The sequence below is a fragment of the Calliphora vicina genome, chromosome 5 (assembly GCF_958450345.1).
Source record: "Calliphora vicina chromosome 5, idCalVici1.1, whole genome shotgun sequence".
Classification (NCBI taxonomy): domain Eukaryota; kingdom Metazoa; phylum Arthropoda; class Insecta; order Diptera; family Calliphoridae; genus Calliphora; species Calliphora vicina.
Genome location: NC_088784.1, coordinates 102,392,846 through 102,411,812, shown reverse-complemented (window position 1 = coordinate 102,411,812; position 18,967 = coordinate 102,392,846). Strand labels below are relative to the sequence as shown.

The window sequence follows — 18,967 nt, the reverse complement described above, 5'->3', positions numbered from 1 at the left end:
ATCTAATACTGAGTTTGAATCTTTAATCTATAGTAATCTGATATCCTGAGGGACAGTCTCAAAAACTCAACTTGTCCGAATAGATACCACATCCGATACTTTCATATAATATTGAGTCGTTGGTGAATATGTTGATGATATTATGCCGAAAGTGGAGGCTGTAGTAATAGTCTGATCTATCCGGTAAACGGGTTCTGGTATTGTATATTCGATAGCAACAACACTTTTCCTAGGATCCTACGAGGTTGATGGCAGTATTAATGGGTCATGGATCAATTATGTAAGCAGATTTGGATTTAATTTCACTACTTATTGTCAGATTTGCATCTAATCAAGGAATGACCAGCTAAGTCATTTAATCTTGGACATTTTTCTTTATTCTAATGATCTATCTAAGGTGTCGAAAACTAGACTATGTGACAATGCAACTGATTTAAACCTAGCTCTCACTTTACTAGTCTATATTCTTGACACAGTACCTTCATCTCAATGAGTGATTCATATCGACACAACTTGAAAAACTAGTCGAAATTACAATTAAACTGTTAAAGGAACTTAAGTCATGTTTAAACCATTTGAAATCGCTCATGTTGTAGCGAGCTACTACATGAACAAACTAACCAAATCAACTATTTCTCATTCAATACGGACAAATTTCTTAGCTTATTCTTAGCAAAAATCCAAAAGAAATCATGATGGAGTAGTGTAAAGTGCTTAATTAGTACATGTGTGCCAGATTTTCAAATGGTTTAAGAGAAGGTACGTCTAATTTTTGTGCCGAAACGTAGCCATGAGAGAATCATGGATATAATACAATACAGCGACAAGGAAAACCAACAAAATTATAGGACTTGTTGAAAAAAGCTGCCTCGGTCTCATACAGAAGGCAGCTGTACTAGTAATACTACATTAAAACGCTTAACGCTGTTGCTACTTAAATGAAGGATGTCATAGTAAAGCGAATTGTTGTGGTTTTTTGGAAATTAGACTCCAACAAATTGCTGATTTCTTAAAGCGTTCGGATATCCGTATTCTTTAAAGTCTGAAGGATTTAACGTGTGCTTTGGAGTTGTTTAACAAAATCCAACAGAATTATATTACAATTTATATGGTTTTTTAATATGGGATGAGACTGGAATTCATTATGGATTTTGGATTGTGACAATAAGGGAAATGCCTTGAATTTAAAGATTTGTTAAGTTTGTTGAAAGGAGAAACCTATGAATGCTGTGATTTCATTTGTATGGTGGACGATCTTTAAGGATCTTTCGATCTTACTTCTGCCTCCATTGCTGATTTTCTTGGTTTGTTGTTGATACTTTGTAACTTTGTCGGAACGTTGTGATCTCCTTTGTATGCTGGACGATCTTGAAGAAAATTAGTTACTAGAGGCTTGTTCAACTGGTACCACATCGATAGTTACATTCTTATGGATACATTGCTTTGGGAACTGATTAGAAAGGAGATGGCTATGAACTTTGTAATCGCATTTGTATGGAGATCGATCTTGAATAAGCCTGGGACGGTTTGTTGATACTTTGGAACATTGTCGGAAAGCTGTATGCTTATCCATATCTTACAGATATTTGTGCATGTGTGTTATTCAGCAGATATAAGTAGTGAATATTATTGGGAATATTCAGTTTGTGGTCAAAACATACGTGGAACTACATCCATTTTGGAATTGGTTAGAAAGGAGATGGTTATGAACGTTGTGATCTTCTTTGTATGGAGATCGATCTTGAAGAGGACTAGGGCGTTGGTTCTTATGGGGAACGAAACTGTTAACCGGTTTATTGATACTTTGGAACATCGTCGGAATGCTGGTTACTTATCCTTATCTTACAGATATTTGCATAGGTGTTGTTGAGCAGATATAAGTAGTCTTATACCGATGATTATACCCATTTGCTATAAATTGGAGTAGAGACCGCATTACACATTATTAGAAGAATTCATTTTTTGGTCGAACCATACGTGGAACATACTACCTGCCAATGATTTCCTAGCGGAAAGGCCGGACAAAGCATTGCAGATTGCATAGATTGGACAATGAAATTATGGAAGGAAAAAGCACTGACACATTTATCATCAAGATCCTGGATCATTAAGAATTACCTGCCAAGCCTCGCATAGGTTAGGTTTCCAGGCAGCAGCGGAGTGAAGACAAGAAAGAGGATCAGCTCACTTGGACCCAGGCAATAGGTCCGTTTGTGTTACCTGAAAGTAGAAAAATAGAAAAGAGGGACTGATAGAAATGAATAGAGGGGCAGTAAGATGTGATGAAAATATTGAAAAGTGAAGAGGAAAAAAGCGAGGAGAGGAGATTATTAATTCTTAAGTCACTCTATGGAGATCTCCATGCCTGGTCTGATTTATTACTATTCCTTATAAAGGCATTAATGCAATCTAGACTCATATTCGAGAGCTGAGAAAGACTATTTAGGGAACGATGGCCACATACTTCAGGGGCCAAATTATGGCATTCGTGGTCGAAAAATGATTTCGATATCGAAATTATGATAAAATGTACTAAATTTCTTGCTCGATATTGAATCCCATAATCTCAAATTTTACTCAATATCGAATGCGGTAATTCGGCCCCAGATTTAGCTTTCAGCGACTACTATTTATTTCTAATCTGAAATCAAAGATGACTCCCGGAAATTGAGATTTGAAACGCACATGGACGTCATATTGGAAAGTTTCACAAATCATAAGAAACTAGAAAGAAAGTATGTTGGCAGTTAAGTTAGAATGCTGAGTGAGAACCGTTGGAAGAATTTATCTTCAAGAGCATTACATTGATTTGAAATACAAAATAAAGTATTGCTATAACTATCATAAACCTCAACTAGTAGGGTGTTAAGAAAAAATACATAAAATATATAAATAAAAACAAAAACTGAAAAGTTTTTATTGTGTATCAAAAATACAAAAAAAAAGAAAACGGAGAAACAGAAAGAACATGACGTATATCTGCATGTCACATTGATGAGGTTGACGACTACTTCTACTTGGAATGACTACGACGTTTAAACCAACAGATATGGTCGGTCACATACAAATCTACAATATAATTTTATTTTATTTTTTTGTTTTCATTTTGTGTATTATTTATATGAGTTCAATTTTTTAATTCTTTCGTTTCGTTTTTGGTTCGTTTAGTTAGCTAAAGAGGTGATTGGGAAGTAATGGGATGAGATGGGATGGTGGTGGTTGGTGGGCGGCCGGGAATGATGGTGGTACTCTACACTACACTTCTAAATGTTCTTCTTGTTCTTGTGTCATCATATGGGTTTGTTTGATTGTTGTGCTCAAAAAAACACCACTCGTATTCGAACACTGTACACTGTTGTATTCATTCCATTTAAGTTGCTGGTGAGGAGGAAGAGTATGTAATCGTAGTTTGTTTTAAATGTGTTTGGGATGAGTTGAGAAGATGTGGATGCCGACGACGACGACGACAACGACAACAACGACGACGATGTTGATGATGATTTTCTACTTTGTTCAGTGCCATCCATACTTGGTGTATGTCTGTCTGTCTGTCGCTTGATTATACACATTTCTACAAGTACTAAAGTACATGGGTCTCCATGTATGTTGGTTGGTTGGATTCTTTTTGTTTTGTGCTACGACCGCACTTTATTTTTTCTTTTATTTTATTTTCTGTGTGTTTTTTTTTTCTTTCTTGTTTTGCTTATTGTTTAAAGTTCACACCGAATTGTTGTACTTCATTTCATTCCACTTTCTCAGTTCCGTTTAGTTCAGTTCATGTTTGGTTCGATTCAGTTCGTTTGAATATAGTATATGTATGTATTTATTATGTTTTGTCGTTGTTGTTTGTAATGCTGTTGCTGCTGCTGTTATATTATTTTAGCAAAGTCCATGACTGTATGTTGTGAGACTTCACTTTGCTACCCCCGCATCATCTCCTCGCCACCTTAGGAAGAGTCGGTGGCAGGCAGAGCTGAATTCATCTGAAAGTACTGGTAACAGAGACATTGGGTGATATATTTGTTATGTTTCTTTATTTTATTCCAGTGCTTATAAGTGTGTATGGGTCACTCCAAAAACATGGAAACCGAAACAAAATGTTGGTTTAGTTTTGATTATGTTTCAGACATTGCCTTTCCAAGGTCAAAATCAAAAGTGAAAGTTAGAAGAGTAGTCTTCAGTTGGCGATGTCTTGAGGCTAAACATATTTATGTTTGGTGATGTGATGGAGAATTGAGCAAGAATGGAAAATTTGGAAATTAATTAAGCCCTTAATTAATTAAGTCATTTATTGTCATTTTTCCTTTGTATGCTGGCCTGTCTTGGAGAATACTGTTAATGAGGATTCTTGAACCTCTTCTTGTGACAATGAAGAAGATACCTGGAGTAGCAAGATTTCATTACTTTGTTGAAAGGAAATACCTATAAACGCTGTGATCTTCTTTGTATGTTGGACGATCTTAAAGAAAACTAGTTACTAGAGACTTGTTCAACTGGTACCACATCGATAATACTTACTTCTGCATACATTGCTTTGGAAACTGATTGGAAAGGGGATGGCTGTGATCTCCTTTTTATGGTGGTCAGTCTTGAAGAAGGCTAGTTCTTCGAGACTGGTTGAACTGGTAAATACTTTGGTTTCGGTGTGTGACACAGGAGCTCTTCGTATCACAATGATCTTTATCCATTTCCTTTGGATTTGATTAGAAATAGATGGTTGTGAATTCTGATACAAACGAATTCGTTGCCAATTTACATTTGTATGGTGGTCGATTTTGAAGAAAGCTATTTACATGAGGATTCTTTAACTTTCATTCATCCATTGCGGTGTTTCGGTTATAAAGGAGATGGCTTGATGGCATACGTTGTTGCCGATTCTCCTTAGCAGGGAGCTCGATATTGAAGAATACTACTCCTTCTGCAACTAGTGTCTTTGGAATTGTTAACTTTTTCCAAAATCCCCTATGATGGAAGGTCGATATTAAATATAACTACTTACTAGGTCAGCGTAACTTTTTAACTGGTACATAGATTGTATTCGGTATCTCATCGACCATACTTCTTCCTCCATTGAATTGGATTATAAATGGATATGAACTTCGGTATCCTTTTATTTTGGTACTACTTACATGAGGATTATTTAACTGACTACTCCGTATAACATTGATTTGTGCCAACGGAGCTGGTCTTTAGTTTTGGTTAGAAAGGAGATGGCTTAATTTCTGCGATTCCCTTACTATGTTTCCAATTCTTTGTATGAAACTCGACTTTGAAGAAGACTAGTTACTGCTTTACTTTTTCCCAAATCTCGTTTAAGAAGAGAGTTCGACATTGAAGAAGACTGCTTACTAAAGACTTGCTAAACAGGTACATAATATGACTTCAATTTGTGCCACATTAGATCATACATCTTCCATTGTATTTAGATTAATTGATTGAAATCAATAACTTGTTTGTATAATGTTCAGCATTGGTTAAGTATGCTCTACACCTTCTCACATATTACGTATATCTACATAGAAATAATACCACCTGGAATATACCACTCATGAATGCTCCACATTCGTTGTTCTTGCGATTCCAAGACTACCTCTCATCCCTAAATAATACGACTAAGCAGAACAACATAAGATTAATCTGGTTTTGAAGCTCAGGATTATCCAGCAAAACATCATGAAATCAACAAATATCACCTGATTTGGAAAGTATTGGTATCTCCCTAAATAGGATCATGCTAACCTAAACTTCGCCGTAATATAAAGGAGTTACACGACTAAAGTCCACACGACAGACCCTGGCTCTTGATCTGGAAGGAATAAAATCGTCAGATTGGTAGAGTTATACTTCGCAGAGGTTTTGAATGCAATGATTTTTACAGGAAATACAGAAACAAGAATGAAGAGGAAAACATTTATCTCATTCTTTACGAATTTTTTAGAATTTTGGATTTTGTTTCATCGTGATTATTGTGTGAACAACTTGCTGATATTAGTAACATCATTGTATGTTAGAAAATCAAAACTGCACCCTATCCCGTCGCATCACAATGTATTAGCCTTTTATATTCTGACCAGTTTGAGTGCTTTCCAATCTTCGTTCCGGGTCTTCAATAAGGGACATGGCAAACTAAATCAGAATCTTATGGTTTCCGGAGCACAAAAGCTTCTAAGAAAACATGATGACGAATAAGTTTTGTAGAGGAGATATCAACTCCTCGTAGCAACACAATTTTAACGACTTTAACTATTCTAAACAATTTGAGTGCTTCCCAATCTTCGGTCCGGCTCTTCTCTAAAGGACATGGTAAATCAAATCAGCATCAGAATCATTCCGGAGAAAAAAAAACTTCTAAGAAAACATCATGACGAATTACATTACCAGATTTGGACAGTGTTGTCTGTGTTGAAGTTCGGCATAACAAAGAGGTATTAATCGATTGAAATTGGGAGAAAAAGAGATAGTAAAGACCTTCGAAATCGTTATTCTCAGCAGAGACATTTCCATTACGGAGTCTGTGATTTGTGGAAAATCTCTGATTGGTAGACAACCAATTAGTATTGGTGTTTAATTCAATGATTTTTGCAGTAGCTGTAGATACGAAGAACAACGAAGAATTGAATTTTGAGTATTTGGTTTCATCGTGATTATAGTGTGAACTGCTTGCTGATATTAGTAACATCATTGGATGTTAGAGCTGGTTTTAAAGTGAGTTCAAAACTGTGCTCTATCCTTATTCGGCTCTTCTTTAAAGGACTTGTTAAATCAGCATCAGAATCATTTGGGTTCCGGAGAAAAACAACTTCTTCTAAGAGAAGCTCATAACGAATAAGCTTTCTAGAGCAGGTATCAGCTTACATTACTAGATTTGGAATGAATGAAGTTCGGCATAACAATGACGTATTAATCGACTGAAACTGGAAGACAAAATACGAGAATGTCGATCATCTGCTTTGCCACTTTGCCATTCTTTCTGCGGACGAAGAATAACGCTATTTGTTGTAACAAATTAGGAGTCTTAATGTGTAGGGACACATTGTTCCCGGTATTCGTGATTAAATAACCTAACACTTCGTTGAATATAAGTTTTTTCCCAGAGAATTGGACATTGGACCCTACATTCGTGATTAATTATCCTAATTCTAACTTGTATATATGTTTCTTGTAACAGTTCTGCTGCAGTCGAAAGTTCTTCCCTGGAGAAAAAAATTCCGATTAAAAAAGCTGTCGCCGAGTTGTCAATCTTTGGCCGAGTGAGGCTCGGCTGCGATCGTTTCGGATGTGTGAAGATCCAATTGTCGTGGCAACGATTATTATAGCTGTAAGCGAAGTCGTCGTGGAATAGCCCATATGATAGCTCTATGCCATTTGTTTGATAATACGAATAAAATACATTATGAATTTTTCCTACATACGAGTAGTACAACGCTGTCTGTTGCTTATGGCTGGAGTTGTTGTTTCTTATTTCGTTTTGTTGTTAGAGTATTATTATTTTATATGCTGGTTTGGTTTTGTTGTCTTCTTTCTAGGCTGCTGTTGCTGCTGCTAGTTGTTGTAGATGTTGTTGTTATTTTTGTTATATTTACATTGCCTTACTATTCTACTTCGATTATTACTCCTCGGCTTTTACTTGTCTACAATTGGTGCTGCTGCTACTGCTACTGTTGTTGCTGTCACTGCCAGTGCTGTTGCCTTTGTTAGTGTTGTTGTTGCTGGTGGTGCCATTGCTCGCTGTTGCTGTTGTTGCCTTTACTAACTTTAATTTAACTGAAACGCTGGCTGGATGGCTGGCTGCTTGGATCGGGTGCACATCTAAATACATACCTATTTTGATTTGTTTTATATTTTATTTTTTTTCCTTATTTTTTATTGTTAAACAAAACACATGAATGTTAACATGGCGCTGCTCTGCTGCGCCGCTGTTGCTAATACGAGTAGTGAGTGTGTGTGTGTGTGAGTCTGAAATTTTTTTGCAGGCCTTTGACTCGAATCGTTCTGTGGATGATTTTGTAAATTTAGTTTTGTTCGGTAATTCGTCGCGTTAAGCAGGAAAAACAACAAAATTATTTAGAATATTATTGTTATTTTACGTGGTTTTATTTTTGTTTTTTCCCCCATTTGTTGTGAGCAAAAATTTATTATTATGAGTGTGTGTAATAAAGAGCAAAAATATTAATACAAAAAAAACGTGTTATTGAGAGAGAGCTCAACGAAAAGTGAGAGGGAGTAAATTGGTGGCAAAAATAAAGTATGCGAGAGATTGAAATATTATTTTGAAGAGAGTTAAAAAGTGGTATTTTCTAAATGTATGTTTGGTTCTTGACGTTTTTTTCACGAAAATTCTAAAGAAGTTTGCTTAAGTGACCACCATTTTTATTCGAGAATTAGTAATAAGGTGCGGGGGGATTTTATAGACAATATGGGTGATGAGGTGAAGTAGTGTAATAACAACTGTGGGTAATACTTGTTAAATGATTTGCATAAATTATGAAAAAAAGAACATAATTAATATTAAGCAAATAAATTAAATGGAAATTATTTAAAAAAAACCTATAAACAAATGCAGCATTGCTACAGTTATTAGCACATCTGTTTAATTTGCAATCTTTTTAACTGTAATATTTTTGATAAATATGACATATTGGTTTAGTTTATTATTTAAATTTACAAAAAAATAGGTATATTTTTTGTTGACATTTTACAAAACTTAATTAAAAGTGTTAACACATTCGTTTAGATTTTTTAAATTAAGTATGTAGATTAGGTTATGTTGCATGATTTGCTCGCAAATGTGCTCTCCATAAACTGAACGACTTTGTGACTCATGTGGTTCATATGATCCATCTCTGAGACAGTCCAGACCATGAATGAGATGTGTGCAAAGATCTCTCGAATGTGTTGTACCGATTACTCCTCTTCCTCGTCTAAACAGCTTCAACAATAATTATAACGTGGATAACCTATACATTATGTCAATAAGTCCAATCATAGTGCCCTGTAATTATACCCGTAAGAAACCTGATCGAATTCCTGTCAAGAGTCTACGTTCATTTCATTCTGGATATTCTACAAATGCAAGACCACCTCTCTTTCATCGCTCATTCAACTATCGAATTCGATCTGCCACCAAGGAAGTATGAATGTTTCTCTTCCTGGTCTAAACAGCTTCTACAATAATTATAACGTGGATATCTCCCATACTTTCATACAGTGCCCAGTAATTATACCTGTAAGAAGACTGATCGAATTCCTACCAAGAGCAAGAGAAATCTAGAGCATTTTGGATATTCTACAAATGCAAGCCCACCTCTCTTGCATCACTCATTCAGTTATTGAATTCGATCTGTCACCAAGGGAGTATGAATGTTTCTCCTCCTGGTCTAAACATAATCTACAATAATTATAACGTGGATAACTCATACGTTTTGACATAAGTCCAATCGTACAATGCCCAGTAACTATACCCGTAACCAGCCTGATCGAATTCCTACCAAGAGTTTGGAGAGTCTTTGTCCTTACCTTTACATGAAAAATGTAGAGCATTCTGGATATTCTACAAGTGGTGATATTACTCCACCTCTTTTGCAACGCCCATTCGTCTATCGTATTCGATCTGCCACCAAGGGAGTATGAAGGTTTCTCTTCCTGGTCTAAACAGCTTCTACAATAATTATAACGTGGATATCCCATACATTCTGACATAAATCCAGTCATACAGTTCCCAGTAATTACTCCTATAAAAAGCATGACCGAATTCCTACCAAAAGTCTGGAGAGTTTTGGTACTTTCCTTTGCCAGAGAAATCAAGAGCATTTTGTATATTCTACAAGTGGTGATATTAGACCACCTCTTTTTCAACGCTCATTCATCTATGGAATTCGATATGCCACCAAAGGAGTATGAATGTACCTTTGTCTAAGAGGTACGTCCAAGGACGACCCGTTATTTGCACATTCATCTGCTATTTCATTCTCCCGTTTGCCATCGTGACCTGGAACCCATATTATCTCAACATGATGTTTAAGTTGGGCCAGTGAATAAATACAGTCGAGGAGATATTTCGACCTAATTCTATTGGAGTTAAGCATTCATTGACGTAAGACTGTCCACATAGATAGTCGAAGTTTCGAGATTTCATTCCCGGATTATGTCATAAACCTCTGTCGGGAAAACGGTGCAGGTGTCAGACAGTCTGAGCGAGACCAAAAGGCTGATTCATCATAGTAAATGCCCGTTTCCGTCTTTGAGTCGCCAGTGTTGATTGAGATTGCGTCGTGCCGAACAGTCATTTCTTATCGGTATTTTAATCCTAAATGTCCTATCAAAACTCGGTGTATTTGTTATATAGTCCGCTCTATGCCCCATGATTGGACCTGCTTAACTTCTGGGGGATGGTGCCATAGCCAATACCTTAATGCTTCAGTCTGCCAAACTCATTGAGTCTTAGAGCAGACTTAGCAGAAGTGCATTTGAACTATTAAGTAAATCATGAGAAATTTCTTATTTTTTGGTGATTTGTAAAACTTAACGGAACTTTTATTATTTGGATGTATTGAAAAGATCCTACTGTCCAGGACTACTCCCCAGGTCCAGGATGTTCCTTAACATCTATTGCTCATTATAGATCCTTAAGTTGTTGGATTATAATTCTTGGTCGCCGCTTCCTTTTTCAAGAAGTTGTGATCACAAGGATATCTCCTGGGTTTCTTCATGAATATATAGTCACTGACTTCTTACTACGTTTGCTCTATTGTTCTGTGGTTATTTCCAAAGTTCCAGAAAGAACTGATTGAGTGCATAGCCTCTCTCATAAAGTGATTTCATTACTTTATCTTGTCCGATTTTATGATAAAAGTATCTTTGGATAATAATTACCTCATGCGCTTTCACATTTTCAATAATTAGAATTCTACGATTTCGTCAACATTTGCATTACATGCAGGATCGTTAACTTTGATTCAGTGGTTTTCCAGTTATTTTTATCAACCTGGTCCAAATTTCAACCAAATTTAAAAGCAACCTTAAGCCAATTATTGTTGGATCTAGATTCTTCCTGACTCTAATTCTCACAAATTTTCAGTGGCTGCCATCTCCACATCCTGTCCACCATTATTCGCTGAGATTTAGTATCCTATCTAATTGAAGTCTATTCATTTCACTTATGCCGTTACCAGCTTTTCCTCTTCATAGAGTCTTCTAACATTCCATGTTCCGATTTTGAGTTTCTGCTTTGTTTTATCATCGGAGATTGTTAGCTTTCTCCTTAGGCAGATTGAGGGCTTATTGGTTATTCCAAATTTCATCGCTCTAAAAATATCTTCTTATTTTATGACGTATAAATCAATCATAATGTGGTTCATATTTAAAGCCCTCTAAAGTTGGATTTTGGTGAAAAACTAGCCATGTACAAGATCGTTTAACTTTGGAACACAAAATATACAGAGGTGTCACGAGACAGAAGATAACGAACATTTCAGAACTGCCTTTGCAATTTTGTTTTTATTAAAAACTAACTAAACTAACTTGTCTATAGAAACAGCGAGCGAATTTAGCAGGAATCGAACCCATAACCTTCCGACTGTATCATCTGATATGTATATCGGAGCATCCTCTATTCAAGATAATTTAGCTATAACTGAAATTGATACTTCCTTGAAAAAGATTCAGTTTATTTTGGATTATTATAATATTATAATAATAGATACAGTTTCGACCTGAAAATAACAATTCAGTTCAAAATCTAATGTGTATTTACTAAGAAAAATAATCATAATGATGTGCTAATAATATTGCCATGACTGTATAAGATAAATTACTTGAATCGCGCGTCTATTTTATTGTCAAAATTTTTGTTGTTATTACGTTTTGTGGTGGTTGTTTTGGTGCGATACAAATGTGAATGTGAATTTTTGTCATTTCTAAATATTTTTTTTTGTTTTGCTGAGGTCTGGTGTGTGTGTGGCCAGTTGTCATTGGTTTTTAGCTTAACTAGCAGTTGTGATAGATAGAAGAAGGAAGTACAAACTAAAAGTTGCAGAAAATTCAATAATAAACATTAAAACGCATTAAATAAATACATTAAAAATCACAAAGAATAAATAAACTCAAAAGAAACTATGTAAATGGATTATAACAACAACAATAATAAAATAAATAAATTCCAGGATCATACAACCGTGGTCAACTAAACGTATGTTTTTAACTACATATTTTCCCCATTGTTAACTTCACTTGCTCTCTGAGGCAACTGTTATTCGTGTGTGTTTGAGTGAGTGTTTGTGTGTGCATGTCTTGTTTGTTTTGTATTGTTGTTGTGTGCTCATCATTGGTACAGCAGCTTTAAACGCGAAGTTAACAACATTTATAAGTGCAATATAACAAAAGTAAATCTCCTCTTTTATATCTTTTTTTCTTCTTCGAGTTTATTACTGTTTCATCTTGTTGTATTCGTCTGCCTTGTGACTGACTTCGTTTTCTTCAGTTTATGTCTTCAATACACATTTATCATTATTGTTATGTTGTTTTTTTTTATTTTTATTCTTCTTACAGTGTACACTCAAAAGTTAAATGTGAATGTCTGAAATAATATTGTTCATACATATATAACCACATACATACAATTATATATGTACAAGTGTATGTATAATAAATATGTAGAAAATTTTTTTTTTTTTTTAAAAAAAAGTTTATGCCATTAAAAATATTTAGTGAGTTTTTGTGTATAAGTAAATTATGGCCATAGAAATCTAAATCAAAACATGAAATTGAAATGAAATTAAAAAGCAAAAATATTCAATATTCAATAATAAATATTAAGTGAATTATAAAGGAATACAAAACAAAAATCTATTAAATACCTATCTACCCCAGTGTTGAAATAAAATGTATTTATACCTTCATTTTCTACATAGTATGAAAACAAATTTATCGTAATCAATAATCTTTACTCAATAAAATAAAGCAAATTCACAAGGAAAGCAGCAAAAACAACAAACGAGTACAACAAAATTCGTCTACTCTTTATAATAAAATAATCTAGCTAAAACACCTCTTCCTCCACCTAACTCCCCCAATTTAATACTCAACATCAACATCTTGCTCTAAAATATTGCAGTAGTGTGGTGAACAAAAAAAAGTATTTAAATGCTAAAAATTATACAAAAAATTCTTGGAAATCAATTTATAATTTATTGAAAATTAAATAGAAAAAAAATTTTAAAAAAAAAATATAAATAAATAAATGTCTATAAATTGTTTATCTATATCTAATATATGTATAAAAAAATATTAAAATAAAAATGTATTTTAGAATGTTTAACTAATAAAAGTGAGTGTTTGTGTGTATTTTACATTTAGTATTGAAATGAAAATTTTCCCATTAAAAACATTTGTCAACAACAAAAAATGATTTTTTATTGCTATTGTTGGGATTAACTTAATTATTGTATTAAACATTTCCTGTTATTAAAACAAAGGTAATTTTTTTTATTCTCATTTCATTATTTCAATATTTATATCATTATATCATTTTTGTGTTGTTACTACTACTACTATTTGATGTGATTTAATTAAATGTCAAAGTTTTTTTTCTCCTAATTCTGCTCCCACACTTAGAATTTCTATAGAATTGAAATTTAAATATAAGTTGTTTAAATATTAAGCAAACACATTTCAAGAATTTGCATATTTAAAATGAAACAAATATTATTTTTTTTTTTGATTTATGATAAATGTATGGAATTTGTTCAGTACAGTTCTGTGAGATTTTTAGCTTGAAATTCGTGTTAGACAATAAACAAAAAAAAAATATATTTTTTATGTTTAATTATTTTAGGCCAATTTTATATTGTATTATTCATCAGTAGTGGCAAGGGTATATATAAGTTTTTCATTCCGTTTGTAATTTGAACATTTTTCATAAAGGATTTAATATAGCCCCCAAATAACTTACATCAATGAATCCGCTATTGACCCGGTTCGGTTACTATTAAAAATCGAGAAAATCGGCCCACAATCTTTTTGTTGATCTATATCTCGATTACTATGTCATTAATTTAGACAACATGAATATCTAATGATATATATTTCAAAGACCTTTGCAAAGACGCCATATTAAATCGGACCTACAGTGGGCAAAAATCTGGAAAATTATTTTATAACGCGAATTTTTTTTATTCCAAAAAAATTAAAGAAATTTTGAAAAAAAAAAATTTGCCAAAAATTTTGTTCAATAATAAAAATAAAAAAAAAATTTAAAACAATTAAAAAACAAATTTTGATTTTTTTGAAATTTTTTTCATTTATAAATTTAAAAAAGAAAATTTAAACTTAAAATGAAAATTTGAATTTTTTTTTTTAATTTTTATTGTTTTACACCGACGATGATGCTTTGAACCAGTAAAAAAGAAAATTGAGACTAGATATGAAAATTAAAAAAAAAATTTTAATTTTTTTTTTTAATTTTTACTGCTTTAGAGCGATGATGCATTGAACCAGTTAAAGATTCAGTCGTCTCTTTTTAAATTTTGTTTTGCAATTCCCTTATAACCGCATCTGATAAAGCTCTCTTCGAGGTATAATTTTGAGTCCGTATTTTTCGATCTACAATTTCTTTACAATTTTTTATATGATTAAGATCTGGCGATCGTTGTAGTTCTGGAATCTTCAAACCTCATCGTTTAAAATGTATCACTATCTGATTTCATTCATATTATCTATTATGATATGAATTCATTGCATGAGACTGCAAGTAATCCTTGGGGAAAAGCAGTAAAGATGAGTGAGAATATTTTACCAGTGGTATTAGTTAAAGGGTTGAAGTGTATGTTATTGAAGCCAATAAATATAAAAATACGAAGAAAGGGTTAAAGTGTATGTTATTGAAGCCAATAAATATAAAAATACGAAGCTTTTGTTGGAATTACTTCAACCAACCCCTATCACAAACGTGACGGGAAAATATGCCACGTGCTAAATTATACTAAATGTTATAAAACAAAGAAGAAGTAAATATTTCAACATCACAAATATCAACATATGCTACAGTATTGTACTTTGTCCAAATATCGCCAATTTCCTGATTCGAAAACGTGCATTTTTTGTAGCGTTCTGGATCCCATGTTTTTTGTTAATATTTTGGAAACAACAACACGAAAAATTTTACCATTGTGCTGCTATCGAAAAATAGAAACAACAAATTTTCAAATTCATTATTTATTATCTTCGAAGCCGTACGAATGTCGCGTTCTGGACCGTAGAAATGACCATATTCGTGCGAAGAAGATCGTTCAAGCTATAAAGTCATTTTATACAAAATGATTGAGAGTATGGCTTAAAAATGTGGAACTTAAAATAGATGGCGTTTCTTTTGAATGCGTTTTTTGTTTTATATTGTACAAATGTTTCAAAACAAAAGCTAAAAATTTTAAAATCCAGGTCGACATGGATGCGTGCCTGCCCAATATAAAATATTGAAAATGAATTTATTTACATAAGATGAAAAAATCAAATCGTAAATTTTATTAAAATTTGTCAATTAAATAGTTTTAAAGATGAATAAGTCTTTACATAATATAAATTTGTGAGAAAAAAAATACGACAGTAAATTTTTTTATTAAACTTATCTTCAAATTTAAATAATTTTCTGTTTGGAAGAAACCTGAAAATCATATACAGTGGTGGCCACCAATTTAAGACAAATACTTGAATTTTTTACATCAACTGAATTTTAAGTGCGATAGAGCCAAAATAAAAGGACCTCTAAGGGTATGAAATTTATTATTAATGTTTCTAGATTCTGAAAACTTTTTGGAAAAATCGGTAAAACATATATGGACAAAGATATGTGGAAATACGTTAACCCACCTCAGCGAACATCCGCTGTTATTAACATGATATGACCGAAACTAATGAAACTAAAAATACGAAATTTGGTCCGAATATTTTTTAATAATAAAATTATAATGGTATAAATGTGAGAAAATATGTTTATTTAAAAAAAAAATTTTTTGGTCAAGTTGTAGAAAAATTGTATGTGTTCATGGTGAATATGTATGAATTGACACAGTCGAATAAAACACACTTGTGTGTTAAAACAGTCCTCATGCATACATATTTGTGGAAATATTTGAAAAAATAATTGACAATTACATGGAATTTAGCAAAAAAAATTTGTCTTAAATTCCTGGCCACCACTGTACATACGTTAATAGAAAAGCTCCGAAATGACTACTTAATACTTAGCTAAGAAATCCTTATTACAAACGTGACGAGAAAATATGACACGTAATAAATGTCGCGTGCTAAATCATACTAATAGGGTTTTTACACTAGCGCACATCTAACATCTACCATCAATTTGCAAAGATGTTAACATCTTCACATAAGAATTATACAGGGCTGAGTGTTCAACATCTTTCTACATCTTTACAAAATGTTTCTATCTCATTTCGTTCCACATAACATTTTTCGATTATTTTAGTGTCACCACTAATAAAATGGCATTTAAATTAAAAAAAATGTAAACAAATATTTTAAAAGTTTTAAAATTAGGTTACATTTTATTTGTTTGAAATGTGTTTATGAAATTATTTTCTTATTTAATTTTATAGTACAAAAAAGAAAACCAGTCTAAATTCATTTTGTTTCATTCAAAACAATAGGATTTTTAATATTTTGGCAAATTTTGCTAATGGTAGGTGTTAGATGTTGCTAGTGTGAACAAATTTTTCAAATTTTCAACATCTTCTATACGTTTCGCCAAAATGTACGTAAGTGTAAAAACCCTATAAAGGTTGTAAAAACAAAACGAACACATATTTCAATATGACAGTCAAATTATTGTACTTTATTTTCCGAAAATCGCTTTAAAAAATTAAATTCCAATTCTATTCATAGCGAAAATCCAACTGTTTAAGTTGCTTTATATGTAGATATTTATATCGAAACTACATATTTCAGCTAGTTTAATGTGTTTACAATTCTGTTAAAATATTTTAAATGACATTTTTAAAGCGATAAGTTTAAAAAGTTTGCCACTTTAACAAAATACTAAAAAAAGTGTTTTTCTTTCAATTTTAAACACCCAAAGTCGTTAACTTTGTCACCATTTAACTCGTTTTTGCATTTAACAAACTGCCACAAAATAAAATCACAAAGTTTATCTTGATGTTTTTTTTTATATGTTTATGAAGTTGCAACAATTTTTTACCAGAGCAACAACACTATTACTTATATTTTTTATTAAAAAAATAAAAGAAAAGGTAAATGCATTTTTGAAGAGATTAAATTAAACTTTTATTACTTAATAATTAACACTTATTTGGGATTTTAGTTTAAATCATATCAAGCTTTATGTGATACTTATTAATTGCAACGATTAGTAAGTAGTTTATTTAAGAAGTGGTGGTGTATTTTAAGTATTTTGCTGTCTGTCACACTACTGTGTGGTGTATTTGTTTCTAGTTTGTTTGGTTTTGTTTTCGTTAAGGTTTCTGTACGTGAAACGTACAATTCTCATGTTGAACAGCCATATGTCATTTTACACACAAAAATATTATTATTATTATTACGTTTGTTTGTATGGATGGATGGATGAAGAAAGAATATTATGTTAGTGTAGTGTTGTTGTTGCTATTACTGTTATTGTTGTAATTTATGTCTTTTTCTGACTGTATGATTCGATTCATTTCATTTCGTTTGCCATTATTGGGTGCTGGCTGGCTGTTTTTCTTGTTCTTGTTCTTGTTGTGGTTGTTGGTTCTTTTTTGGATTTCCTTTCTTTTTGTTGTGGCTGTTAATTCGTTACAATTTGCTTGTGTTGTTGTAATAATAAATAATTTTATTTCGTTTTTGTTTTAATGTTCAAAAACGGCGAAGTACTAAATAGGAATAAAACATATAAAATTACCAGAGTTTGAGTTTGAAGTTGTAACATTAGAAAATTGTTGTACTATCTCTTCAAACAAAGAAAAACGAACGTGAATATAAAATATGTGTTCGTTAAATAAATACACAAACCCATTAAAAAAGGGGAAAAATAAAGTACTAATATTTGGCGACACTAAATTGCAAACACATAGATACATACTTATGTACATATTCATATGTATATGTATGAAAAAAGTCCATACTTACATATGTATGTATGTATGTAGATTAGGGTGGCAATGAAAAATTAACTTAAATTTCTTCAACATATTTGAGCAGATTAGTTTTATAACATATTGAAAATTTGAGCTAAGCTGAACTAAGGCTCTAAGTCGTACCCCAACAAGGTCAAAGTTAAAATTTTGAGAAATTATGTATATTTATCTAAAATTAGCTTAAAATAATCTTTTTATAAACTGGTTAAAAAATATCTGTTTCTCAGAAAGTATTTTCAACTATTGGGTGTATGACTTACAAATGTGGTATTTTTTTTAAACGTTTAGCTTTTATTTTAAACATTGAAATTTATTCAAAGTTATCAATGACCTTTTCCCATCTTTCTGACAACATATGAATTCCGAACCAAAAGAATTGCTCATCTTTAGAGGCCAAGAACGAATCAAGCCAAAATCGGATACTCTGTTCCAAAGTAAAGCGTATCCCAGAGAGAACGTTCTGCATCGATCGAAACAAATAGTAGTCGGACGGGGCATGGTCTGGACTATAAGGCGGGTGAGGCAAAACTTCCCAACCACACAGCTCATAATAGGTAGCACCCCTTTGCTCCCACCAAATACAGAACATTACCATAGCATCACGGATATTTGGCTTTGGTGTCGATTTGGCTGGTTGGCCGGGCTTCACGTACGATCTCTTGCGCTTCGGGTTATCGTAATGGATACATTTTTCATCGCAAGTAACGATTCGGTGCAAAAATGTTCTTTTATAGCGTTCAAGCTAAATTTCAGACTTACAATATCGTCTTTCTAGGTCTCTCGGCTCTCCAATTTCCTTTCTTTGGATGAATCCTGCTGCTCGCAAA

The 18,967-nt window shown here is 32.6% G+C and overlaps 1 protein-coding gene across 5 annotated transcripts in view; it reads left to right on the top strand.

Annotated features, from left to right (window-relative positions):
- Positions 1–13,297: 13,297 nt before the first annotated feature.
- The window catches only part of tou (toutatis), a 94,731-nt gene continuing 89,061 nt past the window's right edge, over positions 13,298–18,967 (top strand). For all 5 annotated transcript variants that reach the window (XM_065514206.1, XM_065514204.1, XM_065514203.1 and 2 more), the window contains exon 1: positions 13,298–13,472. The gene's annotated coding sequence lies outside the window, so the exon portion shown is untranslated. The remainder of the gene's footprint in view (positions 13,473–18,967) is intronic.